The 27,027-nt window shown below is 47.4% G+C and overlaps 1 protein-coding gene across 3 annotated transcripts in view; it reads right to left on the bottom strand.

Moving 5' to 3' along the window:
• SERTAD2 (SERTA domain containing 2) overlaps window positions 1-27,027 on the bottom strand; it is a 121,618-nt gene that overhangs the window by 62,814 nt on the left and 31,777 nt on the right. Inside the window, exons 4-5 of one of the 3 annotated variants that reach the window (XR_005264558.2) lie at window positions 18,112-18,232; window positions 16,865-17,749 (exon numbers count right to left, since the gene is read on the bottom strand). The gene's annotated coding sequence lies outside the window, so the exon portion shown is untranslated. Of the gene's footprint in view, window positions 1-15,656; window positions 18,233-27,027 lie in introns of those variants that run through there. The other 2 variants (XR_011808000.1, XM_038176979.2) reach the window with 2 other exon arrangements.

The following is a 27,027-nucleotide window of genomic DNA, read 5'->3' as shown; positions in this document are numbered from 1 at the left end:
TGCTGTATCAAATGGCCTCAGCTGATCTCTAGTACCTTCTAAGGGAGGAATACCCTTTTCCCTCACGTGAGCATGCACAGCATCCAAACTCTCCGGGAGGTGCAGTGCTCTCCCTTTCTCCCGCTGGAGCCCACAGTAAATCTTTGTCACCAAGTTTGCCAGACACAGAACTGACACAGGATTTCAGCCTCCCCAGTTCCCTGGTGCAGCATCGCTCAGGCCAGGAAGATGTGCAGTGCTGCAGCCAGCGTCTTCTCTGCCAGGCTCTGTTCCACGCTGAACAACTCGAGCGGCTCCATTTGCTCAGTTTATTTTTTCCTGGTCTAAGATATGGCTTACTCCCAACTCCAGGCACTGAACAGTCAATCACTTTGATGCACGAGTGTTTCCTGCCTCGTCACCTGATGCTATTCCCTCCTCTTTGTGCAGACAAAACTAAAAAGAAAGCCAGCAGCAAACAAAAAGCCTGCCCCGGTACTGTGTGTGGACATTATAGTAGATCAGAGCCAGCTATTGCAAGAGTTTCAATCATAAGATCAAGTCAGTTCAGTTACAGGTTTTCAGCATCGTCTGTTTTTTCTTTTTCCAATGAAACCAACTTGCATTTTTCCTCTTTTCTTTTTTTGTCAGAGGCAGGCAACCTTTGGTGTAAGAGGAGAAATCCAGCCCCTGATCCCCAGAGTCTCAGGAGACGTGGATCACTGATCTCTGTGTCAGAGGGCCTAGGGGCTGCCAGAGATACAGTTTCCCTCCTTGGGCTTCTTCACAAGTTCTTGAGACTCAGAGGTTTCCTTTTATTTTGTCTGGCAAAACACACTTGACAATGGCTTCTGGCAATACCAGTGAAACAAAAACCCTTTTGGTGGGCAAGCATACCAGCTGTATCCACCGATAGAGTCAGCAGACAAAAGCACGGAGCCCTTAGTGGTGGGTGAGAACATAACACAAAGGCTTTACTACTGCCCTGAGCAGAGAGAGAAAAAAAAATTGATAATGAAGTAAACCAGAGGAAGAGGCAGGCCTCAGACCTCAGCTATGGCTCTCTGAATTCAACCAAATCCGAGGGAAGACAAGGGTCTACTCTGATGTCAAGGAAATCTCCTTTGAATGTCCTGAGACATGAGGGAAAGACCACTGCCCTGCTGCACTCTGCAGCCTGCGCGCAGCTTCAGTGTTGTTTCAGGTCAAGAAAGCTGATTTTCTTTGGCACAGTTAGCAACACAAGCCAGAAAATGACTCCCACTGCCAACTTCTCTTTCCACAGGCATCAAAACACCAGTGACTCCGCGGACTTGTTGACTGTTTAGCCAGAGGCCCGTCAGGGCTTCCTGGAACAGGGAGGACACGAAGGGGCTTTGCACCTTCAGTGGTTCTTGGTTAAGTCAGAAACACACGTCACGAGCTCACCGCAGTGGAGTTACACAATCAAATTAAACGCTGCGCTAAGTACCCAGTCTCCTTACTGTGCCCCCTTCTCAAACACACAGCATAGGAAACCCCGATCCAACCTGTCCCATAGATCCCCCGCTAATCCAGGTGTTCAGCTCTCCATTAAAAAGAAAGGCTTTTATTCACGCTGCTCCCTGCTGTCTGCAGGGACAAGATGCTCAAGACCTCAAGCCAGAGAAGAGCACAGCTCAGCTTCCAGAGGGCCAGCCTACTTTGTGCTCTCTGGTCACCTCACAAGGGGACATGGCTGTCAGCAGCAGTGTGCTTGGCACGTACGTGATGCCGGCCCCATACACAGCTTCTGCTGTCTGTGCTTGTAAAGGTGCCAGGGCTGAATACAGTTAAATACCCCACGGCGAAGGAAAAGCCCCAGTGATTTTCAAGCCACAGCTGCTACACCATTTGTATGGTGCAGAAAAGCCTTACTGGGTAGAGAAGCACAGAAAGCTGGCAAAGGATTGCAAGTTTTCCTTCACCCTCCCTTTTCTAAGCAGTAGCAGATGATTTTGCTGCGGAGTCTCAGGTGTCCCAGACAATAGCAGTGGAGCCGGTCACTGTTTTGGTGGTAAAGACGACGCTGGCTTTCTGGGGAGACACAGAGACAAGTCAAGCCAGTTCCAGAACGTCATTTGCCCTGCTGGCTCATCCTGCCCAAATCACAAGCTGGAAGAACTGGAAAGGTAAGTAGTCCAAATTAATGGGAGCATCAAGCAAACTGGTTTACGTATTGGTTTAACTGGAAAAAGAAGCAGAATTCCAGCTTTGGGCACTGGCTTTGCAGACATTCCCTCAGTTTACCTTCTACCTGAGAAAGCCCTGTGCTGGCCTGGCTCATTGCTGGCCTTTCCTTCGGACACATCCCAGTCCCTCGCAGCCTCTTACTTGCATGCCATCCATGACCACAACTCCTATTAACAAGATAGCAACACTCATATCCTACCAGCTCATTCCTCCAACTCCATATAATTAGGAAGAAAAAAAAAAAGCAACAAATAAATCAGAAACACCACAGAGCAGGAAGCTGTCTTTTTCCTCACACTGCTCCTCCTGTGTTATTGCTTCTACATCTTACCCATAGCATAGCATTTGCCCACTGCGCTGGTGTTTTTCTCATGGAGGTAGAAAAAGCAGCTTTTTTTTTTTTTAAAGGAGTCCTACAAGTGGTAGAAAATAACCAATTTAGGTGTAATGACTAAAAAATCCCCCGTTATGTATTTATAGTTCATTTCCACTATAGAACAGATTTCTCCAGATGCTCAATTGCATTTTATCCTAAAGAGCAAACAAGGGCTCCTGCAGACTAGACCTTTCCAGCAGAGCTGCTGCAGATGGGCAGATCGTGGTGTCCTGCTAACTATCCCCGAGACCACAGCAGTACAGTGATTATACTTGCTAAAAGCAATAAGTTAGAGTAAACGCCACAAAGGGAGGAAAAGCAGTGTCAGCCTTGCACATCATTCCTCTTAAAACTTTCCATATATTGCAGGACGGACCCAAATTCAGGGGACAGGGAAACCTGAGCACAGTGGCTTCGTTGCAGAGCTCTCTGAAAGCGAGTGCCCAATACCCCTGTAACTGGCCATCCCCACACCTAGCCCATAGGATCAGCCACCTCAGCAAGCAGCTGATTCTGCGTGCACTTTAACAACCTGAGTGAGAGTAAACGAGTCACACCCCCTCGCACAGTTTAAAAAATTATGACATGACATAACTGCAAGTCATTTCCATTAAAAGCAGAAAAAGAGCTAATGCCTGCCACACGCAGCTCCCTTGTCCACTGGTGACTTAATGACAACTCCTGTGTCTTGGAAAGCTGCTCAATAATAAGGCTTTAGTTTCCCCCTCCAGGACCAGAAATCAGGTACCATCACTTATCTGCATAAAAGGCACACAGAGGAAAATATCCCACAGCTATGTGGCTCATGCAGCAATCAAAGCCTTGGACACCCTCTGCACACAGAAATTTGTTCTTATTATGATATACTCCAGTTGGCCAGGATGCTAGAAATCTCCACTTGAGATTTCTGGCTTTTCCAATTAAGCTTATAGACAAAAAGTCTTTTTTCCTTTAACGACATTGCCATTTCTCGCAACGCTATGATGAGTCCTTATCTCACTGCAGTGCCCCACGATAAGTCATTATTCACTGAACTTCACTTTTTGATGTATGAGGAACAGCAACATACACTTAAATAGCTCTATTTAAACCGGCCCTATAGTTAAAACAAATCATTCCAAGAGTGGCACTGCATTACGGTTGGCCCTCCTCAGAAGCTTAGGATATAATATTCTTCAGTGTTCACACAGCTTAATATCTTCAAACAGAAATTACTCAAGCTGATGTATCTCTCATTATTATTAAGTCAAAAGTTCTTCCAAACGGGGAGAGGATGATTGATAGTCAGAGATTAGCAGGGCCAACGCAGCGAGGGATCAGACTCTTCGTGGCCATAAGCAAGCCCCGAAGGGCTCCGTTCCCGCACAGCTGAGCGCCTTGGGAACACCGCAAAGCGCCCTCAGAGCTTGGGCACCTCCCTCAGCCAGCACCCACTGCGTGTGCTGCTGACAAGTGGCAGAGCATTGTCCAGTCCTTCCAGGATGCAAGCTCTCAAACTTTAGAGGATAACACAAAAGAAACCACAAAAAAAAAAATAGCTTCCAAAATCAGATGTTTATGGCATGCTGGTATCACAGGAGAGGAGCCAGAGTCACACACCCTAAATTGCATCCAAGGCCCCGTATCTTTTTTTTTTTTTCCCTTCCAGCTGACTCCTGGCCTTCAAGCACAGAGCCTTAGGAGGAATTCAGGCCACGAGAATCTGCTCTTCAGCCTTTCAGCAAGTGGCAATACCCACAGCTGACTCAGGCTAAAACTCCGAGCACAACCCAGAAGAAAAAAAAATATACACCTGCTCAGCATATACAAACACACAGCAAACCCAATTCTTCTGTCCTGGGGGTCCCCAGATTCTGGGTCTGGGCTTGTCCCAGAGTCAAATCCACGTACATGAGCATGCTGCAGTCAGACACCGCACGTGAAATGTGCGGCAGGAGCAGCCTTCACCTTCTGACTCTGCTCTGAGGATCTGGAAACCAGTTCTCAAAGAGACACAGTATTATTCCCCCTCAATCCGTCTTACAGAAGTACTGCTTACCAAAGCCAAGCTACTGAAATGTTTCCAAGAGCCCAGACAGTGTTATTTCCTTTCCATAGCTGTTGTGTATGAGGAAAGATAGTAAGCAGATAGTATCTCAGACACAGGTAAGAAAGGCAGCAGAATTAATGTATCCAAATCTTTTTCACACGCAAGCACACACCCTGAAATAAGCCAGAAATGCTAATTGTGTTTATTACACCGTAGTATAAACAGCAATCATGAAGCTAAAGAAAGTAACAAAGCATCTCTGCCTGAAGGGTCTTCTGCAGGCTATAATGTATCGGGGAAGATAAAACAGAAGCTGGGGATGTGGCAAGAGGAAAGCTCTCCACAGCCACCAGGTCTAGAAGAGCGCAGCATGCGGGAGTGTTCCACTCTTGAGGGCAGAGTGGCTTTCCAGGGCACTGCTTCACACCCCAGCTCCAGAGTGTCCTCCCAAAAGCATTTTGGGAGGAAGCAGACATTATCTGAGAACTTCAGTCCCCACTGAGTTGTCACAACAGCTCTGATGGACACAGGCACAGCAGTCCCCAGCTCAGAGCAGGAACTCTGCCACAGAACGCCTGCAGGTCCCAGCAGCCATCCCCCTTCTCCCCCACACCCAAAATATGGTGGGGAAGAGGCCAGTACCCCTCTGAGCTCAGGGCATCACTGTCCAGAGTCAGCTAAGAGACACTAGGAACACCCTCCCAAAGGAGGTGCCTCCACCCACACGCTGAGATAGGAACCCACCTCACAAGAAGAGAAGTTGCTCACTTCGCATCCAAGGCAGTCGCAGCAGTGACCACAGGTCTGCACCGTCCACGCAGCACACCAGGACTCAGCTCCCTCAGGTGAGGCAGAGCGGTGACTTCCTCCCTGCCATTCCCACCCCATCCCAACGGGGTGGAAGTTTCTGCAACAGCAGTGCCCTAAACCCCCCGACCATCCCGCGTGAGATGCCTATCAGCTCCCACAGCAGAGTTCTGCCTACCTCACGGAGGAGAATCAGATTTGTTACGCAGAAAGGAGGAGCAGATACTGGTTAAAAAGCAGAGAGGGGAAGGGAAGCGGGGGCTCTCCCTGTTCACACAGCTCCTGGGGAGGAACAGGCACAGGTCCCAGCTCTGAGAATAAGTGGTCCAAACGCCAGCTCATTAAATGCACCCGAGGTCCCAGGGGCAGGCAGCATATCCTGGACTCTCCTCTATCTCATCTCCAACCATCCTTCAAAAGGAGGAAGCAGTGAATACATATCCAGTCCCATGGGCACGCATTTTGGTGCGTTGCAGGAGTGCCTCAAGGAGCTTCAGCAAGAAAACATCCAGCTTTTACACGGCGGTTTGAGCTGCATCGTGAAGCTGGTCACTGCTGTAAGCTGAGGTCATTGCCAGTCAGGCTCAGCAAAAGCAAAAGATAACAAGAGCTTTGTTAGAGCAAAGGGCTGAGGTTAAGGGGATCTCTTTTCTCCCGCTCGTTCTGACAACATGTCATACACCTATCTAAAAAAAGGTGGGCAATAAAATTATTTCTTGACACCACAGGAACACTGGAAACTAAAGTTAACCGAGTCAGGGCCTTGGTCTTCTTGTAATTCAAGTGGAAAATAGAACATGTACAATGTGGTCAGATTACATGAACAAAGTCTGTAACTGTTTTAATACAAGAACACTTTTTTTTTTTTAAACCCAGATGCACTCCATACTACTAAACTTCACCTTGCCCTGCACCAAGCATAGAGGGTAGGAAGCAAAACAAGCTCTTCTGCCACATTTATGTTACGCTGACCATGCTAAATGCCTTGCTGCTCACCTTCCCGCACCTGGGGACGTTCCTCAAGTACCTCACTGCTCCCCATCCACTCCATGTCACACTAAAGAAAACCAATCCATCACTTTTACTCCCACTTCCCAGTCCTTGTGCCGCTAAGGAGGTGCCACAAACAAAAGCAAGCGACATGCAACTGCTCTGTGACATGTCCCAGGGACCGGCTCTGCATGGCGGCGCCTGAAGAACAAGCACATTGCAAAGGCATTATGTTTCCAGTGGCAAGATGGATGGGAAGGGTGCCAGCCACTAGCTGTAACCCTTTTGTCATGCCAATTGCTGGCTGCTATGAGGATGTATGTTAGATACCTCCTTAGAAAAAGAGCTCTGCATCTCATCCTTCCAGATGGAGGAGGAATGATTCATACGCACATAAGCCATGCTAGAATGACGACTGAAGAGAAAACATTTTCTTTTTGTTTTCTGTTTTGCGTTACAGACATGTTCGGGGGGCCTTAATGGACAACACCTCCAGCCCCAAGGAATGCAGGCACAAAATCCCAATGCTGCTTCCTTCTGGCTTGTCAAGCCTCACGCTGCACACGCACCTCACGCCTCAGACCCTTTCTCATTTTCCCAGCATTTCTGCATGCAGAACACGACAGGAGAACTCCGCTTACACGGCCGCCACACTGCGCTTCAACAAACACAGGGGAAAGCATCCAAGAGACAGATCAGGTGTCAGGAGTTCTGAACTGACCAGGGACTGACTTGTAATGCAGAAGCAAAGCAAAGGATCTCTTTTCTTTCCAGACACGCCAGGGACCAAATGCACACATTTACTAGGCCTAGGTGGCTGATAAACTCAGACTAGGCTGAAAGCTCAGCGGTCATAGTGCTTGTTTGCGTGGTGCCCCTTTCTTTCCTGGAGTCCCCTGTACTCCACTCCTCATTTCATTTGCACAACACCTTTACCACACACTCACGCTCCTCTCAAAGGTCCTCCTGTGAATCTTGTTCTGTTTCTCAGCAGCAATCTGTAAATCCCCACCTATACACCTTCCTCTGGCCTGGCTCTGCTTTGTCAAGTCCCTTGAAGCAGAGATTATCCATCAGCATCTGGAAAGTACCTGGAATATCCTGAGTCCTGCTGCAAGTAAATAAACAGCAAGGCATAAGCACATCATACATTAAGCCGAGCACACAGCAGTCATCTCTGACAACATAAGTGAGGGTGGTAGTTGCTTCCAACAGACAGAGGTAGAAAATCTGAGCTTCAGGGGTACATCCATAAACCACGAAAAAAAGAAAAAATCAGATTCAGCCTCCCTGCCTCCACTTCCCTCCTTCCCCTCTCACATTATCCCTTTCTGAAATCCATGCCCCCTTTTTATTATAAATTATTCTAATCAGTTTTGTGGCATGGCAGAAATCCAGCACAACCATCAGAAATCCACACGCACTCGCAGAGCGTATAGCCTTCTTCATTTCACAGGGGCCTTTGATGACAGACTGGTGCAGAGGCTGGGAGGATCTGGCAACCTTTCTGAACAGCTCTCCTGTGGCGCTGACCCTTTCCTGAAGATACACTACTTCACCTACACTACTTCTTTGTAAAAGAAGAATTGTTCCCTAATCTCTCGTTAAAGTCGGGGGGAAGAAAAAAAGTGTTCAAACAGGATTTTTTTTTTTCCTCTGCTGTTGCAGCTTGAAGAAACTTGACAAAGGGGCTAGAGAGAACACGTGTAGTCCAGTGCAAACTTTCTCCCTTTTCCTGAATGGGGAGATGCAAAACAGACTGGGTAATTGCTCCAGGACCTTTAGAGTACAAGTGGTGAAGAAAGGAAAAAAAGGAAATGAAACAAAATGAAGAAAACAGATAAGTGTTCTTAACTTTCCTTGTGTGAAGAACATAGGCTACTTTGATAGCCCCTGAAAGAAGCCCTACACACTTTGCTCATTTGTGCTGCAACAGCTCTAGAAGGAAACGGGAACTGCGGCTTTCCCATAAAACAAATGGGGAGGTCTGAACCCTAAACTGGGGCTGGAGAAGATAAATAAAACCAGAAAAAAGCAACAAGTAATTCAAACTCAGAATGCTACCATCTTGTTAAATAACGTGTTAAGAGCTCATCTGCAAGTCTGTCTCGGCCAATGAGGGACATAACTCAGAAGGATGCACTAATATGCACTAGCATGCAATTAGTCACTGCTCTAAGCGCTTTAGCTTTGGATTTCTTGGATTATAAGATTTCAAATGCTGTTGTTTTATAAGAGTGATATGATAGCTGTCTAAGCGCCACGATCAAATTATACTGTCAGGACATTTGGGCAATGGATCATCATAGCAAAGGAAATGAATTATCACAGCTTTTATTCTGAACAAGGGAAGACTCATTTTGAACGTGGCAGGGGGAAGAGTAGAAGACTATCCCCACAGAGTGGTTTTCTCCTTTTTAACTTTGCAAGGTGGGAAAGCCATAAAGATCTGCAAGTCTGAAAAAAAAAAAAAAAAAAAAAAAAAACAGAAACTGTCTTTCCCTAAAATTTGTACTGAAAATATCTGAAGACAGGTAATGAATTCAAAATATTCTAAAAATCAAAGGACAGTTTAGGCAGCCTCCTAGTTCTGGCTGAATGCTGGAAGGATGCCTTATTACTGGGTATTTTCCCATCACACATGGGGCTGCTCTCTCTTCCATCATGTCTCTTGATATAAGAGAACAACCACTACCACCGCCAGGCCTAGAGGCTTCAGCCCTGATTAGAAACTTTACTGTCAAGGATGTTCCCTCTCCCAGGAAGGAGGGCCTTCCAAAACCTCCAAGTCAGCAGCTTCAGCAGAAGACTGGTGCAATCCTTTAAAAAGATTGAAGAGTTTAAAGGTTCTTTTGAGAAGGCTTCACCTTTTACCTTTACACCATCACGAAAAACCTACCCCACTTTATAACCTAGCTCTCACATTGCATCACAAACCAAATATTACCTTTAACTTCACAAGTCTTGTTTGTTTGTTTGCTCTAGGAGTACTTTGCTACCTCCAACACATACATATTTTTTGGTGCATGATACTCAAGAGGCCATGATTCTGACCTCAATTCCTTTGGCAAGAGCCAAATATTCCAGCATGAGGTGAGAGAAAACCCACTGATGCTTAATAACATCCCTGACGTGCAGTCTGAGAGGTCTGTAGTATCTATAACATATTAAAGATGAGAAGAGACTACAGCAGAGAAGACTGCCAACTAAATAGAAGCAGAACCACCAAAAGATAAATACAACTGAGCTCCACGAAGCATAGAATCAAAAAACCTGCTTTGGTACAGCACAGGACACATGGCTGCAGTTGATGACACCTGGGTATTATTCCTGGCTCTCGTCCTGATTCCTTCTGGCTGACTGCACCAACTCGTGTCACACCTTCAGCAGGCTCTCCCTTCGCATTTTCCTTTCTGGCCACGGGTCAGCAGTGGCGAATCTTTTCCTTGCCAAGGGCACAGGACACGAAACATTACTGGTGTCCCACACTTCAACACACACCTTAACGCTACGTGACAGCGGTGCAACAACTCTCCACACCAAAAATCAAGAAGCGTGGGATGCAAAACATGAGAACCAGTCCCCCAGATTTCACATTCCCACTGTAAGCTTTTTAAAGGAGGAACTGTTGCTATTTATTTGTAATCTGCATAGAGCGGTGTTATTCAGAGCTGCTAAAGTGGTTCTATAAGCAAACAGCAATACCGTGCAAAAAGAATGACAACTGGAAAAAATGGCTAGAAAGAAGCAGAGAGAATCAAAAACAACAGAAAAGTAATTTGACAGGACGCAGAAGGAAAGCACTTGAAGAAAAGATACTTAAAATGAAACCAGAAAAGCTAACCAAAAGTGAAAAAGCCATCAACATGAATATCTGACTTTAAATCAACAAAAAACACTGCGTGCATTTTTTATGAGAATGTTGAATTTGGATAACCAAGCAACCCATGTTTTATTTTTCCCTCAGAGCAAATATATGAATATAGAAATTTAAATTTTAAAGAGGATGAATTGGAGTCCTCAACACACTTGTTCTCAGAACTAATGCTTTAACTGCATTAGCAACAGCTTATGAAAAGACAAAGTGACTGCAATTCCGTCTCTATCTAGAAGCTACTTTTGGAGTTACTGTTACCACTGCAGTTTTGCAGTTATAGAAAGCTGTATCCTTGGTATTGCTTGGATCCCTAGTTTACATGGTAGGAGCTAAGAAGGTATGATTCAAGTTCTACCAAGATCCATCCCCATTTTTCCATTTCTGTGTTCTAAAGCCATCCTTAAGCGGGCGCCCATAGCGATGTCAAGGGCAGGAAGTACCGCAGGTCACAACCCAGGCAAACATTTAAGGGAATCGGGAATTTACTGTGTTACTCCAGCTCCCTCAGCCCTCCTGTGCCTTCACCTGCTCACAGTCACCAGGAAGCACAGTGCCATTTCCAAACCGTAGCTGAGCACTACAAGCCCCGTGCTGGCCCTTGCTGGCTCCATTTGGCTAGAGATTAGCAGAAACAGTAAAGCACAGGGAGACTATAAACATAATTTTGCCAGTTTGTCAGTAAAAAAAAAAAAAGGTTCAGGCTGGCAAAGAGATAAGGGAAAGGCTGTCTATTTTATCTGTATGGCTGGACCCACAAGTTTGCATTCGCTGGAACCACACCCCCATCAGAATTCTCTCTGAAATGTCAATACAGAGCATAGTGTTAATTTTTCAAGTTGCTGACCTTTACTGTTGCCTGCCTCATAAATCTGGCATTTGAACTGTTTCTGTTCATACGAGGACATGCTTTGCACGCCTCAGAATGCCTTAACTCTGTACATATGCTACTCACATGTCACAAAACAGATTCTCACTGCTGTGTTCCCAAAGAAGCTGCTGAGTTGGACCTTAGGTCCACGAAGCCCAGGGTTACCATCAGTCATGCTATCCACTGCTAAGGCAGCCAGCTTTCCCAGGTTCCCCCAAAGCCCACAGTGTATCTTACTACAAATAAACCATTTCAGACTATTTTAAAGGTCACAGCATACAGATATTTTTTAATAAAATCATTTGATTATGAACTTACATTTAATTTTCACCAGGAAGAAAAAAAAAGAGCCACAAAGCCCTTGGACTAGGGCTGCTCCTCCATTTACCGTTCCTCCCAATTAAAGCGTTTTATATAGATCATCAGAACTTAATGCATCATACATGTTACCCAGTGCTCGACATAAGGCTGTCGATCTGTCACTTCTCTCTCTGTAAGTGCTTAGTGTGATGAATGATCTGGTTACTTGTCTTTCTAGAATAAAAGCAGGAGAAGCTTTGAGACAAAGAAATAAAGGCCAATGCATATTACAGATCTTACAGTGATTAATATCAGCCCTCCCGACTCACATCTCTGAAAACATTTAAGGTCGCTATTTCTCTTTTATTTTCACCGTGGATTACAGTGTATCTCCGCAGAACCCTCCCAACACCTGAGCTAACTTACAGCAGAAACAGAAAGGTAAGGAACACATAGCATTTGGCTACAACGTCACACCAGCATGTCAGAAGAAAGATAAGTGACCTTCACTCTTGCTTCTGCCGACAGACACACTTGAAGGCACCTGCAGGCCGGGATGTCAGTGTGATTTCTACGTGACAATCTAATAAATCAAGATTTAAAGAAGTTAAAAAATATATACGTATATCTGCTACTTATTGTCTGAACCGAAAAACCTGCCTTTCCAAATCAGCTAATGGTTTGGCAAGCCTACACGAAAGGCAGACAAACAAACAGCATCTTTTCCTTTTAGCGTGGAATCTGCAATAAGAAAAAGAAATCAGCATTTTATTGATTTCCATAATACCATCTCTACAGCTTAACAAACTCACTCAGCTGCTAATGCTAATTCACTGATGCTATGGAGCCTTCCCATATAATTATAAACCCTCCACTTTGCTGAGCCCCAGGGCACTGTTTCTAACTTTCCAGAGGACCACTGCACCAAAAGTAGAAACAGAAAAAAAAAGCCACCCTCTTTCATTACCCAAAGCAAACTGCAAACCAAATTTTTGCTTATTTAAATGGGAAATTAGAGAGACTTAATTTTTAAGACAGGGAATAATCTGCCAGTCTGCATATATTTTCAGACTTGATATCGTGACGACAAGTTCTCATTTAAACTCTTCTCCCCACCCCTCATTCTTTTTTCTTCCTGAGAGCAGACAACAATACAACATATAAATATTGGAACAATTATGATTTCTAGGGAGAGATTTTACAGTTCTTCTCAGCTCTGAAGTGTTTCAAAGGGGTGATTCAGAATCAGACAAAGACTCTTGTGAATGTCATTATAATTAACATAGAAAAAATTATTTTTAAAACATTACCATTGCTACAGGGAATAGTTTATTACTGGATATAATTCAAAGTTTTTTTTTCTTAAAAAAGAAAAAAAAGGTTTTTCTTTACAAAAAACTCAAACCCTTTCTAAATTAAAAGAAATAAGGGAAGATATCTACTCCAAGCCTAAGATCCAAAATGTCCTAAATAATTAATGAAGTAAACTCTGCCATTTTTCTCTGTTTCTTGAACAAATTCAGCAGTCCATAACCAAGCAGACAGCTCCAGGATATTTCGGTGAGAGTTTTGCTCAATGAGGGACTGCAGAATTTGGCCCAATTAATCCAGTACCATCTCTGTGGAAAGAACGTGGTGGGACTCTGCGGTGTAAACACCCTCCCAAATGGCTGTACCTAGGTCCCCTCTCTTGCTCCCCCTGGTCAGCCTGCCTTGATATTTCAGACCCAACCGTAACGCATTCACCACCTCTCTCAAGATTCAATGTGACGTTTCAGCTAAAGCAGCTTCATCCTGCCATCGTTTCCCATGTGCGCGTTAATTTGGAACCGGCTGATCAATTTCCTCTGAGAACGGTGAAATGTGTGGATTTTTGTTTAACAAACAAACAAGTTGACAGTATCAATACGGAGTTGGAGAGCCTCTAAAAACAATCTAGTTTGCATAATTAATGTTAATTACAATAACATCTCAATCAGTGACACAAAAGCTTAGCAATGAACGCAGTCACACAAGGAAATGAAAACATGAAACAAACACGAAAGAATTGTCTCTTGTTCTGAAGGAGTATCAACAGATCTTTCAGGAGATATTTATAAATAAGAGAGTAAAGGCAGAAGAGAGCCCTGCTTTGTTAGAACTATTTTCTTTACAGGCGGGTTAGCGGCACTTTCTTCTGAGATTGTAACAAGACAGTGGATCTGAGCTGTGGACACTCCAGATAATACTATCCCCACTATCTCTCTACAACATCACATACAAGCCACCACCAACTGCTTTAAAGAAAAACAACCGAGGGCCTGATCCTGCCGCCAATGATTTCAAGAGCAAACATTTAAACAACAGAACATGAATTTGGGTGATTTTTTTTTGTCTCAAGAAAAACTACAGACAAACACCACAGCTTGAACACCGCATGTAGGTATGGATTCCCCCAGGCACAGAGGAATTTCAGGACAAGATAACGACTTCTGCAACAATCTTTTTTCCACTTTCCATAGCAACAAGGGAAAGCTAAACACGCAGAAAACGTAAAACTTGCTCATCTCACCAGCAGCACAGAGATCTTCAATGGTTATTTTTGGTATGGTCACTTAACAGAGCAGCTTCACCTAAAGTCCTCCAAAATTTTCTTCCCAATCCAAGAAAAAGTCAGCTAATGCATTCTTATTTCAGGGGGAGAAAAAAAAAAAGCTGTAAAACCAGCTGCTGTTCTCACTCAGCCAGGCTGGTGCCGTGGTGCACACGCAGTCACACAAGCATCATCAGAGGGAGGACTCGTGCGGCAAAGTACCACTCCTGTGAGTAAGGGTGGCAGAACTGGGTCTGGGGAGAGAGGAAGTCAGAGCTCATCACGTCACCGTTCTCGGAGGCTCTCTGAAAACACGGGGTTCTTCATTACTTTTCACATCTACGCAAATCCACTCCCCTGAAGTTAATGAAGTCACACTGGTGCTAAACTAGTACCAGAGGAGAGGCAGGCCTGCTTCACGCTGACTGAAGAGAGCGCAGCTCAAGGAACCCACGTAAAGGGGAAAGCGACAGATATTTAGGAAGGTTTGGGATATACTGGGCAAGTTACTCCCACGGATACTGCTGAGGGCTGATTCTGTATTTAGGGTTCTTACCACCTCAGAGTGGATTCTTGTTTGTTTGCTCCCCTCCCCTCTTTACAGATACAAGCCAAGATTTGTTAAAGACTTCATTTTCTCTAGAAATTTACTGACCTGTCACTTCAGTACTTACTGACTGAGGCCATACTTTACTTCACCTTACAAGAGTGTTAGCGTTAAAAAAAACAAAACAAAAACTTCATGTGGAAGACTCTGAGAACCATGCTGGCCTTTTAACAGAAGTTCAGTACACATCTCCTTAATTTTCATGTTTCTGAGAGAGACGATTTGGGAGTGCTGTGAGATCCGGTAAGCCTCCAAGTCAGCAATCAGTTTCCGTATGATATGAGTTACAAAATACAAGCAGCCAACACCAACAGCTAAGCCCGGCAGAGCGCTACAGCTTCGGAAGCTCTGCGTGTGGAAAGAGCGCTCTGTTTGCTGGGGTTTTCCATGTATCTGTTTTATTTTAGCTACCCCTGCCTGCACGCCACACCAGAACGTACGCCACATTCGCATTTCTAAAAATACCTCGAGAAAAATCAATGGCAGTGAAATAGAGACATGACAACTCCACGGCGAGCTCCCCCAGCTCGCCTCAGCCCCAGCCGCCAGCAGGGCTCTCCCCCTGCTCAGCACCAGGGCAGGGAGCTACCTCACGCTCCCTTCCCCACACCCAAACACCTGGGCTCGGCGGGGCGAGAAGATTGGGGCTATTTGGGGAAAAAAAAAGGGCTGTTTGGGGTCACTTCCCCGTGCCCACAGGGCAGCGGGGCTGAGCCCCCCCCCCTTGACCCCCAGCAACTTTGAGGCGCTCCTCGCACCTCAGCGCTCCCCTCACGGAGCCCAAACGCGTCGCGGGCAGCACGGCGCGATTTTTACCCTTTTTTTTCCCTCATATTCTTTTACTTTCGCCACCAAATCAGCCCGAAGCACCCCCAAAAAATAAATGAATAAATAAAAACTTCCACACAGCTCTCGCTGCGCACCCCCCCCCCCCCCAAAAAAAAAAAAAAAACCACCTCCAGGCTCCGGGGGGGCTCCCCCTGAGGCTCCCCCTGACCCCCCCGACCCCTTCCCGGCCCTGAGGCGAGCCCGGCACTCACCCGCTCCGGGGGGCTCCGCGGCGAGGACCGTTGGGGACCGTTGGGGACCGTTGGGGGGGGGGGGGGCGCTGAGGGGAAACGGGCGGCACAACGGGGCGGGGGGCGCCCGCACGGCACGGGGAGGGCGAGAGGGGGTGGAGAGAAGGTGCGTGTTTGGGGATGAAACGAGGGGTTTTTAAAGGCAAAATAAAACGGGGGTTGAAAGGAGCGAGGAGCTGGCAGCCGGGCGCTGAGGCAGCGCTGCTCTATCCCATGCCGCTGCGGGGGCTCGGCAGGCGGCGGGCGAGCTGCGGGGGGACGGGGGGCCGCGGGGGGGGATGTGACAGGGTGACAGGCGCGGCCCGCCGGCCGGGTACCGGAGCTGGGGGGGTTGGAGGAGGAGGAGGAGGAGGAGGAGGAGGAAGAGGAGGAGGAGGCGGCGGCAGCCCAGGCAGCGCCGCCCGCCCGCCCGCACACGGCATTTAACGGCGCTGCCGGGCCGCGCCGTGACTCACACACGGGAGTTAGTCACAGGGCGGGCCCGCCCGGCGCCGCCCCGCCCCGCCCCCACCGCCCCCGCCGGCCAATGGGGAGCGGCGGTTGGGTGGATTGACGCGGGGGCTGGCCAATGGGAAGCGAGGCTCGCCCCCCCTCTGCCTCCAGCGCCGCTCGGCCCAATGAGTCTTCTGAGGACACTGCCGCGAAGTGCCGGGGAGGGCCGGGGGGACCCCCCGCGGGGGCGGGCGCTGCGGCTTGGCCTGCCGCCTCCGCCAATCAGCGTCGCGGGAAGGCTTGACGGACGGACGGCGCGGGCCAATCGGGAGGGGCTCGCCGGGAGAGCTGGTCACGCAGGGCGGGGGCGGGAGCGTGACTGGAGGCGGCGGGCGGGCGGGCTCCGGGCGGGGTCACCTCAGCCGGCGGCGTGCGGGCGGGCGCCGGGCGGGCGGGAATTACCTCAGCGAGGCGGGGCTGGGCTGAGGGGGCGGCCGCGGCTTTTTGGGGGTCCGAGAGGTGTCCCGCTGCTCGTACCCCGTTTTTTTTTCATCTTTTTTTGGTCAGGTTTTGAGAGAACAAAGCGTTTTGCGGCGTTCCGTCAGATATCGAAGGGGAAAAATGAAAATAAAAAGGCTAAAAGTGATCGCCCTGCCGGGCTGCGCTGCGGGGAGGAGCCGGCAGATAAGAGCCGTTATCAGCCCTGTGACAGAAAAGCGCAGTGCTGCCTTCCCGAGGGATGAATATCGCAGGAATTCACCCTGGGCAAGCCCTGCTTGCGAGCAGTGCCCAGCAAGGGCTGCAGCCCTGACAGGGGCTTGGTCTCGTGAGGGAAACTAATACTCGAATTGTCCTCCCCCCTTCACACAAACTCTAAAACTCACTATTTTTATTATTATTTTCAGTAAAGCAGCTGGTGGCATCATTGTGTTACCTCACAGAAGTCTGTCAGAGTCAGGGGCCACGCCGGCGTGCTCCCCGGCTGCAAAAATCCACGCTTTGTTTCCTTTCAAAACTTATTCCCTGGACACGCTGCTCTATTTACAGCCTTTTTTTTTTCTAAATTTAGCTAAATGAAGAGCTAAAACGCTACAACCTGCAATAATTTCTTCTTGTTTTCCACTTTAGATGTAGTAGGTTATTCCTGGTCGCTTTTATTGAGGGCTGGGAAGCCGGAGGGAAGATTTCACAGCCCCCGGCTGAAGCAGCAATGCTGAATCCCACAAAAATAATAATAATAATAAAAAAAAACACGGGGCAGGGTTGTCTCAGCATATGTGGCATAATCCTGCTAGCTGTCTTTCAAGAAATCTGGGATGGATGATACAATTCTCTAACATAAAAAGGAAAGAAACCCAGGAGCAGTAAGGTGGGGTCTCACACCTTCCCAAGCATTTAACGATGGCACACAGCTCAGCAAAGTTCAAGAAATTAGCTATTACTACGGATATATTTTAATTTTACCCACAAATGCTATCAGACACTTCTGTTTTTTGCACCTCAGCTTTCTCCCAACACCATCTTCATCGTGCTCATGGTCCGAGGATTTCTTACACGCAGAGCTGCTTGGGCTGGAGCACTGCTCGGCTCATCAGCTGTATGAAGCCATAAATCTTTGACTTCTGTTGGAGATAAAATTAGGACAGGAATGTTGTTCAATAACTACCCCAACTTCTCCGTTTCATCAGTCTGCTTTGAAAGCATCTGAAGGTTTCTCCAGCCCCCACCCTGGCTTGCACCTTAATAAAACTTTTTGTTGACTAATATTTCCATGCCTGTTGGAATCTGCTGAGCTGTGCTATTGTAAATGCTCTTGCTTTAATTGTGTTTGGATTAGAATAAACCAAATCCACCATATTGTTGTTACTTTGTGTTTTGTTTTACACATGCTGCACTTTGCTCTTCTTCTCTCCATTCGCTTTAAAATTTATAAACACAAATGTATTTTGCTTTACCTGTTTACACTGAAACCCAAGGCACTTACCTTGAACTAACGGATTCATTGCAGCTAATTGTTGGGAGTAGTGAAGGATTTTCGCAAGTGATCCCCGCATTTGTATTGGTAGCAAAAGCAGAGGATTGAAGACCTGTCTTATCTTTTTTTCCTGCAATAGTAGTAAGAGGTTAGAATATTTGCAAGGTTCTGCAGTCTTCAGCAGTGCTTACATCCTGATTCATGCTTAGTGACTTCTGAACACAGCACAAAACATGGCTTTGCATCAGATTCTGTGCAATTCAGCAAATAAAATGATGAACAGAGTATTTAGCATTCACTGGTACACGCGCACACACACATCTATATGCACTCGTACCCTCTTCAAAGAACTGAAAGGGGTGGGAGTTTCAGGGTGGATGGTCTTTTCGCAGCTGCGTGTTCTTGAGAGGTAATATTCCAGCAGAATTTAGACAGAAACCAGCTCGTGAATTTGGGCACGATTGCTTCTAGAGGGTGAAAGTCTACAAGCAATCATCCTGCTCTGCTGCTACAACCTACTAGGGGGGTTTTGCGAGCATGTTTCCAGAGAAAGCAGCCAAGGTAATATTTCACATCGTCGCGGTGCCGCAGCTTTCCCAGCGTAGCACAGTTTTTTCTTCAGGGCCAGTGTTGGCAAGGAAGCAATTATACGAAGATCTCAGCTTCTACGTTGAAAATCTCAACCTGACTGTTACAGAGAAAAGTTTGAGAACGCGGCCTGCTGCCGAAGGTGGTTTCTGTCTGAGGCAGTTTAGTTTGATTTTGTTAGTTCGGTGTGTAGGTTCAGAGCAGGCTTGCATCAGCTGGGTCAAGCTACTCCTGAGTTGAACCAAGTTAGCTGTTCAAATTACACCATTTCCATCAAGCTGCTTCAAACCCACTTGCGATTAGACTAGTGCAGGGCAGCTTAGGCGAGGATCAGCTCAGCAGGGGCGATTCTTGTGCCTGGCCTGGAAATTCAGTGGCTCACCCTCCGTAATTTGTACGTGGAGCAAAAGCGTGGAGGAAGGTAGCGTGTCTGAGTTTTGGCTCCAGCTCCCCTTAAGGTTTCCACAGCTGCTTCTACAGAAGTCATTAGAGTGAAAGAAACAACCCACAAACCCGAGAGGAGGAGTGGAAATGCTGCAGGGACTACTGCAGGTCTGCTCTGGGTGCATGAGTATGTCCCGCACGGCTCTGCCACCCTTGCAAACCAGGAGTAATCCCCCCTGCAGCCCTTGACGTTGAGGTTTCAAAGCCCAAACCAGGGGTGAAAGGGGTCAGATCCCTTCCCTGCTTGCATCCAGGCATATCTTGAGCGTGGTGCTGTGGCTCACTCAGACCCTTGCACTCCTTTCTGGTGGCCACCGTAGGCTCAAGAGCATTTGGTCAACAGTTTCACACAAAGACCTCAACGCCTGGCGCTTTTGCTGCACCGCAGCTGTTTACAAAATAAGTTTGTTTACTTACTCTTGACCTCAGGGAATACCTTCAAAAACCTGCAAATATTCCCTCATAAATGAATAAAAGCAGCGAATTTCCTTCAGCTGTGTTTGCTTTTTGAAAACATTCCAGTCTATTAGATTAGTGGCTAGAAATGTTTATGGAAAGAATTTTTCAGCCCGTTTTAGAGGGTATTCGTGGAAGGCAACATTTTATCTCGAAAACACAGTCATCTTACCGGGTGTTAATTTATGTTCATTGACTCAGGGGATGTCAAACAGCATTATATGACTTGATTTGTTCAGGTCATGTATCTCTCCTGTCTCTCCGGTCTCGTCTTTTTTTTTTTTTTTTTTTTTTTTTTTTTTTTCTGCCATGCTGTTTCCTATTCCTCTGCTATGCCAGGGATGGAAAATTTAACATTTTATTTGTTCACTTCACACCTTCTTCATTTCCCTCTGAACAGAGAGCTCCTTTCTTGAGCAGCAGTGAAAGTAAACCGCTATCACAAGGCAAACCTGGGGCCCTGGAATATAAAACCACTCCCTGCGATATTTAAATTCCTTTGAAAACCATCCTCTGCCATATGTCTATAAACACTGTCCAGCTGCAACAAGATTGCGGATTCTTGGCGACCATCTGAATTCAGCGAGGAAATAACAATACTGTGCACCGAGACAGTGGCAACTGCCGCCTTAAACATCTCGCTTTGCATTTCAAATACTCTTTTTTTTTCCCCTGTTTTCTCTGATGTAGGTGGCAGGTAGAGCTGGGAACAAAGGTATAGCAGTGGAAAGTACTTGCTTTTCTTGAGAGAGGTGTCTGTTTCTGAACAGCTGGACGAAAATCATCAGTTTTGTTGCAGGACGTGCAGTGTAATCGTGCGTTTTGAGAGGCTGAGGTTTGAGCTCAACGTCATTACCGCTGGCACATGAACAAGCTGATACTCACACTCAGCATCACGTTCCTGAGCAATTCGTTTAGGAAATGACCAAGGGAGGAGTGCCAGAGCTCTCCTTGCAAGAAGCAGACTGTCCTTTACCCAGAGGAAAAGAACCTGGAAGTTTTTATCCCTAAACCACGCCATATACACGTGTGTTTGGAAGCTGCACCTACGCCTGACGCCCTGCCCAGCACTGCCAAACGCCAGCATCTCGAGTGATCTGAAAATTCAGCTGTCTTCGTGAGTTAAAGCACTTCTCCAACAGCGTCATTGCCTGGTTTGCAAATGTTTCTGATCTAATGCTTTAGCTGTCATCCAACTGCAGCACGTCTGGGGCAGAGGCCACATGCTGGTGTTTGTTTATTTGTTTTTTCCTTGCTTAGGAGTGGAGCAGCAAAGCTGGGACAGTGGCATAAATGCAATAAAAACCAAGGATCTCAGCACACCTCCTCCATCGGATGCCAAACGTTAGATACTTACAGCAGAGGTGCTTTTGTGTGATCCGTGAGGACAAGCTGGAGTTTCGGGAAATACCCGGTGAGAAAATTTCGTGCACAGAAATTCAGGGAGAGTGTAAGCTGCATGTGGACAAGCACGCTAAATTCGAGAGCAAATCGTATCCTATGTGATGTTGGTTCGGCTCGAGCTGCAGGTCCCTCCAAAGCAGGATTTTAATGCATGAAAACGAGCAGGCATTTATTGTGAGCTGCGACCATCAATTCCTTACGCGCTGGAGTTGGCAGAAAGCAGGGTAGAAATGAAAGGAACAATTTTAGACATATGGCAATCTGGCAAAGCGCTCCAAAATTTTAATTACGCTAAGGAAAGGTCAAGGCTGGATCTGTGCTGGTGGAGGGATAATTTGCTTTTAGAGTTTGTGAAAGTGCCTCCAAAACTAAGGAACCGAAAACTGAGGAATAAAACTAACTTCTCCCGTGCAGGTGGTTGGTTCTGATCTGCTTTGAAAACAGCCTTCCGGAAGCATCCCAGAATTTTACCAGTTTATCCCAAATTTCAGGGGTGAACGCACAGTTCTTGGGGGCAGGGCTGGGACATCTCCAGGTCAAGACGAACCAATTTCTTTCCATAACCCAGTTTTCAGAGGAATGAGCTTGTCGAGGAAGTCGTATTCCCTCATTCGGAGGCCAGAAATTAAGCAACATCCCTAAATTCAGACACAGCTCTTGAAATAGCTGTTTCCTTTTTCAATATCTGCGTGTTCACCGACAGAGCTGGAAGCCCCGCAGCCCACAGGGAGCGTACGTACTCTGGCAGTGGGCGACAACCCCAGAGGCTACAGCCTGGATCAATAAGGCAGGCACAAAAACAGGGTGGTGAAATGATTTACTTAAAGATAAGACTTATCTCTCTGCACCCCAAAAAACGCTAGCCCCTCAATTGCCTGATGGAGCTGCAAGGAGTACGGCCTCACGGGCAGGGCAATGGTTAATTCGACACGAAAGCAGAAGAGAGCATCTCGCTACGGATTTAATTCACCCACTTGCCTTCCCTTACCTCCATTGTAAACCCGAGGGCCTGCATTCATACAGGAGTGCTCCTGCTAGAAATGACGCTGGCAATAAATATTGTGAAAATCGGCATTGTTTTGTTAAAAAAAAAAAAAAGAGAGAGAGAGAGAGAGAGTGGATGTGCACCTCCAGTGACCTCGATTTTTCACTTCGCTGGAGTGATTATAAATGGCTTTGCTTCTCCATCAGCTCTGTCACAGACAGGACTCCTTCTTTTTGCCTCGCTGCCCAGATACAGGTGTGCCGAATTTTTTATTCCTGCCTCCAAATGCTGCCTGCGTGCCAAGAGCGAGAGCGCAAGACATGGATGGAAGACAAATTGTCGGGGCTACCCATGCCGAAAGGGCGTGCAGGATGGGTGCAGGGGCAGTGCTGGACTCTTCCCATCCGTGGCTCAGCTCAGCCCTCGTGGATCTCACGGAGCTGGGGATGTGTGTGCAGAAAGAGAGATGGATCATGAGGAGCACAGCCCTGGAGGCTTCCCTTGCGGTTGTGAGGGTATCCAAAGGTGTAAAGGATGGCTAAAATGAGGGACGTAGCTTGGGCTGGGTATTGAAGGGGATGTGATGAGGAGGGCTTGGCAGGAATTAAGGAAAAATTGGCCCTGCCTGACAGCAAGGTCCCCTTCTCTGTGCTGCGTGGTGTTTATCCAGCCGTGCTGAGGAATAGGCACGCCCGTGCCAGGAGCTGGGAAGCGAAACTGCGCAAAGACGGGGGGGAAAAAAAAAAAAGAAGAAAAAAAAATAAAAAAGGAGAGAGAGAGAGAAAGAAATCCAAGCTCAAAGAAAAAAAAAAAAAAAAAAAAAAACTGGAGGAAAAAGCACCAGGCCAGAAAGCCAGTGTGCTGAAATTAATTAGTTTGGACTGGGTCTGCCGGGCGCTTGCAGTAGCGGAGGGGCCGCAATCCTCGCCGTGCTCGGGAATGTCACACTCGGGCACAGCGGCTGCTTTCCAGCCTTTCCTTCGCTCCCCCCGCACGCTGAGCTGAAGCCAAGGAGGGAGAGGGAGGGAGGGAGAGAGGGAGGAAAAAGCGAGGCCGAGAGCTTTCTGCGGTCGGCGGGGGCCTATAAATAGCCGCTGAAGTCTTCTAATGCCGATGGGGTGCGTCATGCCGGCCCTCCCCGCTCTCGCTCCGCTCGCCGGCCCCGAGCTCGGAGAAGGGGGGGTAAAAATCCCGAGGATGCTGCTGGCCTCGTGCAGGCGTTGCAAAGGGTCTTCCAGGTCCCGTCACCCTCGCAGGGGGCAAAAGGCAGAGGCGGAGAGGTGCCAGAGGGGATTTTGAGACGGTGTTTTCCGTCCTTGTCCCTGCCGCAAGCCACTGGGGATGGCCCCCTTGTTTCTTCTGTGAGCCCCCAGGTGCAGCCCCCAGGTGCAGCAAGCTGTGCTGGGGATCTTCTTGCAAAGAACCCATGTTCAAGGCAATATAATGCACAGGGAAGCCTTTTTTACTAAACCAAATGAGATCCCAGTCATTTTTCTTTTTTTCATTTGCAACACTGAGGTATTTTTGAGCATCTTGACGCTGCTTTATTTCTCTGTTTTTGCTCCAGTCCCTTATTCTTTTAGGATTTGCTTACATCAATCCATCAGGAAGAAGCGGAGGAACGTGCTGATGAGCATCTTGTCCGCATCAACTTGTCCGAAACTGGACCTGCTAAAGGCAAAGCTGCCAGGCTGACACATGGGATATGCTTCTTCTCAAGGAACACAGTGAGTTCTCCCAGATTTGGGGCTCTCCTTGGAGAGCACGTGGGGAGCAGCACGTGGTGGTCTCTGCCACATCAGGGCATTCTGAAGTGTCTGAAGCAGTGAAAAATTGCCAAAGAGAGGGTGCAGGATCATCTGCCCCTAGGAACAACCCCATCCCAAGCTGAGCTTCAAAGGTATCCAAGCATCACTGACGTCCTGGTGTCCAAAGCAAAGCTTAAGCTTCAAAACTTAGGGGTTTGTTGCTGTTTTGAAAGGATGGGTGCAGAAGGAACCCCAGCCTAAGGTCCAGTGAATGAAATTCCTGCCGTGAAACGTCCGGCCAGGCTCTCTGTTCAGAGATGGAGAATTTGCCCTGCTCCCGACGGGTCCTGTATCGAGGAGGAAATGCCAATGGATGTGTCAGAGGGGCTTTTTGGTTTGGTGCCGTCTCAAGCAGCACTGGATATAGGCACAATTGTAGAGACCTTCAACTCTTCATGTTTTTAGCACCCACGTTGTTAGTACGGGTACACACACCTTTCAAAGGCACAAATAAAACATGCAGCTCAAGCAAAATGTCTTTTTTTTTTTTTTTCCCCTGACAGTGATGTCTGTCCCGGCAGTAGGCTTGATATGCACTGGAGCCTACCTTTCCGAGCTGAAACCGTGAGGATTACTCACGTCTTTAAAAATAAGCCCACGTCGAAATTCCCTTGTTGGATTAAGACCTAAGCCCTGCAATTGTCACTTTTCCCGACGGAGGAAAGTACCAGTGGCTTAACTAAATATACCGTCCCCAGCGCCACGGGCAGCTTCTGGATTGTTTCTCTTTCCTCTTTTACTGGAACTCCTCAACGTTTCTGTAAGTTTATTTTACTATTTGGTTGGTTTGCTTTTTTTTTTTTTTTTTTTTTTTTTTTTTTTTTTTTTTCACCAGTCCATCTCCCCTTTTCCTGAGCGCTGTGTGATCTTTCGTCCCACCCTTGCCGTTTCTTCCCCGTCCTTCTCTGCCCATTTGCCACAAGCAGATGGCCACCCGTCGCTTCAGCTTTGGGGAGAAACTGCCAAACATGACAAAACAATATGTGTTTCTGTTAGCAGTGGCAAAAATCAAGCCAGGTTTAGCCTGGATTTGTGTCTCTTCTGTGTCTGATGATGTGCAAGAGCTGCTCAAAGTTTTTTCCATCACAATTAGTAGGGATTCTCCAGCAGGAGCTGTGCTGACATGGAGCTGTGTCCAGGTGGTGCTCCCACTCTTTGGGATGGGTCTGATCTTAAAAGAGCATTCGTGGCTTTGTCACGCGTGAAGAAAACTGACACTGAGGAAAAAGCAAGGACTTGATGTGTTTAACCATACGCAAGGAGGATGCTGAGTGCTCTGAGGTTGGGATTGTCTCTATACAGACAATGCACGGACCAGATTTAGGCAGGAAAATTGCTCTTCAACCCTGCTCTTGTCCTTGTTGGGTCTATCCTGGCTAAAATTGGAACTCCTCTGTGCTTCCAAAAAATTAGCCACAAATTGGATGGCCCCTTATAGTGTTCAAGAAGCCATGCACAAACTCTTCACTTGGATACCTCCCAAGAGAGCAGGTGTTGGGGCTTGGGCCCCAGCCCAGGGAAGAGCACACAGCCTCCTCTTCCCTCCGACCCAACGGTGCTTCGACAGCCTCGAGGGGTGGCAAATTAACCAGCTCTGTGCTCAGACACTACAAATCAAGACAGGAGCACTGCTGCTCATAGCACAGTGTAAGACACCACCGCCCGTGTTTACAATAAATACTCCTCTCTCACTGGGAGAAAATCATTTTCATTCTCAGAGCTGCTTTTTTTTTTTCTTCTGGCCTTCCCAGCCGCTGCAGTGATCAGCTCCTCAAAGAGGTCTTAATTTGAGGAGTTTCTTAATGCATACCTTAGCACAAAGCGTGAAAGATTAAGCTTTTCAGGAGTCTCCGGGTACAAAAGAACTGTATTTCACAATGAGGAGGAGAAGTGCCATTAAAAATATCAAAGCTGTATGATACCCACTTTGTAGTTACGTTCCAAAGGACACTTTTATTCAAATTCCCTCTTTTCAGGAGCTTCCGTTTCTGAAATTTCTCGCTGTTGTTAAGTAGCCCAAAGGGAATTTTTTTTTTGTGTGTGTGCGCAGGGCGAGTTTGGCATAATTCATTCAGGATATTGCAGTAATGGGGTTATTCTAAGCATGAAACAAGATAATTTTCACGCCTTGTGGAAGCCGTGTTCAAGTTCGCCTCATTTTGGATCGTTTCCCTCTTGATGGGCTCCTCCTGACCGGTGTGGTGGGAACTTTGGTTTTTCCACGCTGGCAGGGGCTGGCCTGGGGATTGATGGGTTTTGGGAGTGGCCCAGGCACCGGGGCAGCACATCCCACCTGCTGCCTCCTCGTCTTCTCCCTGAAAAGAGGAGGCAAGCAGCCAGTACTCCCACAGGGGGCACGTGAGCACTGCATCCCGTACTGCTTGCATTAGCCCCTATCAAGCACAAGTTGGATATTTCAGGTGTATTTAGGGGCTAGGAAGTGCAAACAGACACATAAAATCCCACCTGACAGCATGGGACCCAGATGCTGACCTGGCTTAGGTGCTTGTGGATCTTACCATCCCACCACAACCTTCCTCCAGCTGCATCGCTGTGTCTTCAGGGATGAGACAGCTTTGGGAAAATGACCCATGGGCACACGAAGGTGTAAGAGTGGTATGCACGATTCGGATGATTTTTAATGCATATAAATGCTGCCACTATCGCATCTAAGCCCTGCATTGCCCCACCCCACCAGCACACCTGGTTCTGTTATCAGAGGCACACAACACGCACGTGGCGAGTAAGACTTGGTGATTTCCAGAGCCTGCATGGGGAAGGTGGAGGTGAGCCCTCGACGGGCTGTTTTAATCAGGATCACGGGTTGAACAGCACATGGCTGCAAAAAAAAAGGCCCACAGGAAAAGGGAGGAATCAGTTTCCATCATGACACCACAAATCCAGGTGCTGGATTTGCACCGGGAACCCAGTTCATGCTGCTGGTTAGCAGGATCTTGTTAGCCCCGCTTCTGGGGAGAAAAGCAAGGACTTATGCCTGACATATCTTGAAGATAAGCTAAGAAGGCGGCTGTAATCTCTATGACAGCCAAAAGATTTGTGTGAGACGCGAATTAATCAATAAAACCACTTTTGGTGGTGGAACAGAGGACACATTTCCCCGCCACACTGATGCCCACACGTGAGAAAGAAGCATGCCCTGCCGCTGGAGCGTGCAAAATAAAATACCAGCAACATCCACCTAAATTCTAACACTGAACTGTGAAACAACGGCGACCAGAA

Source organism: Anas platyrhynchos, chromosome 3 (genome assembly GCF_047663525.1).
Source record: "Anas platyrhynchos isolate ZD024472 breed Pekin duck chromosome 3, IASCAAS_PekinDuck_T2T, whole genome shotgun sequence".
Classification (NCBI taxonomy): Eukaryota; Metazoa; Chordata; class Aves; order Anseriformes; family Anatidae; genus Anas; species Anas platyrhynchos.
The sequence above is the reverse complement of the archived record's forward strand: the minus strand, read 5'-3'. Positions and strand labels throughout refer to the sequence as shown.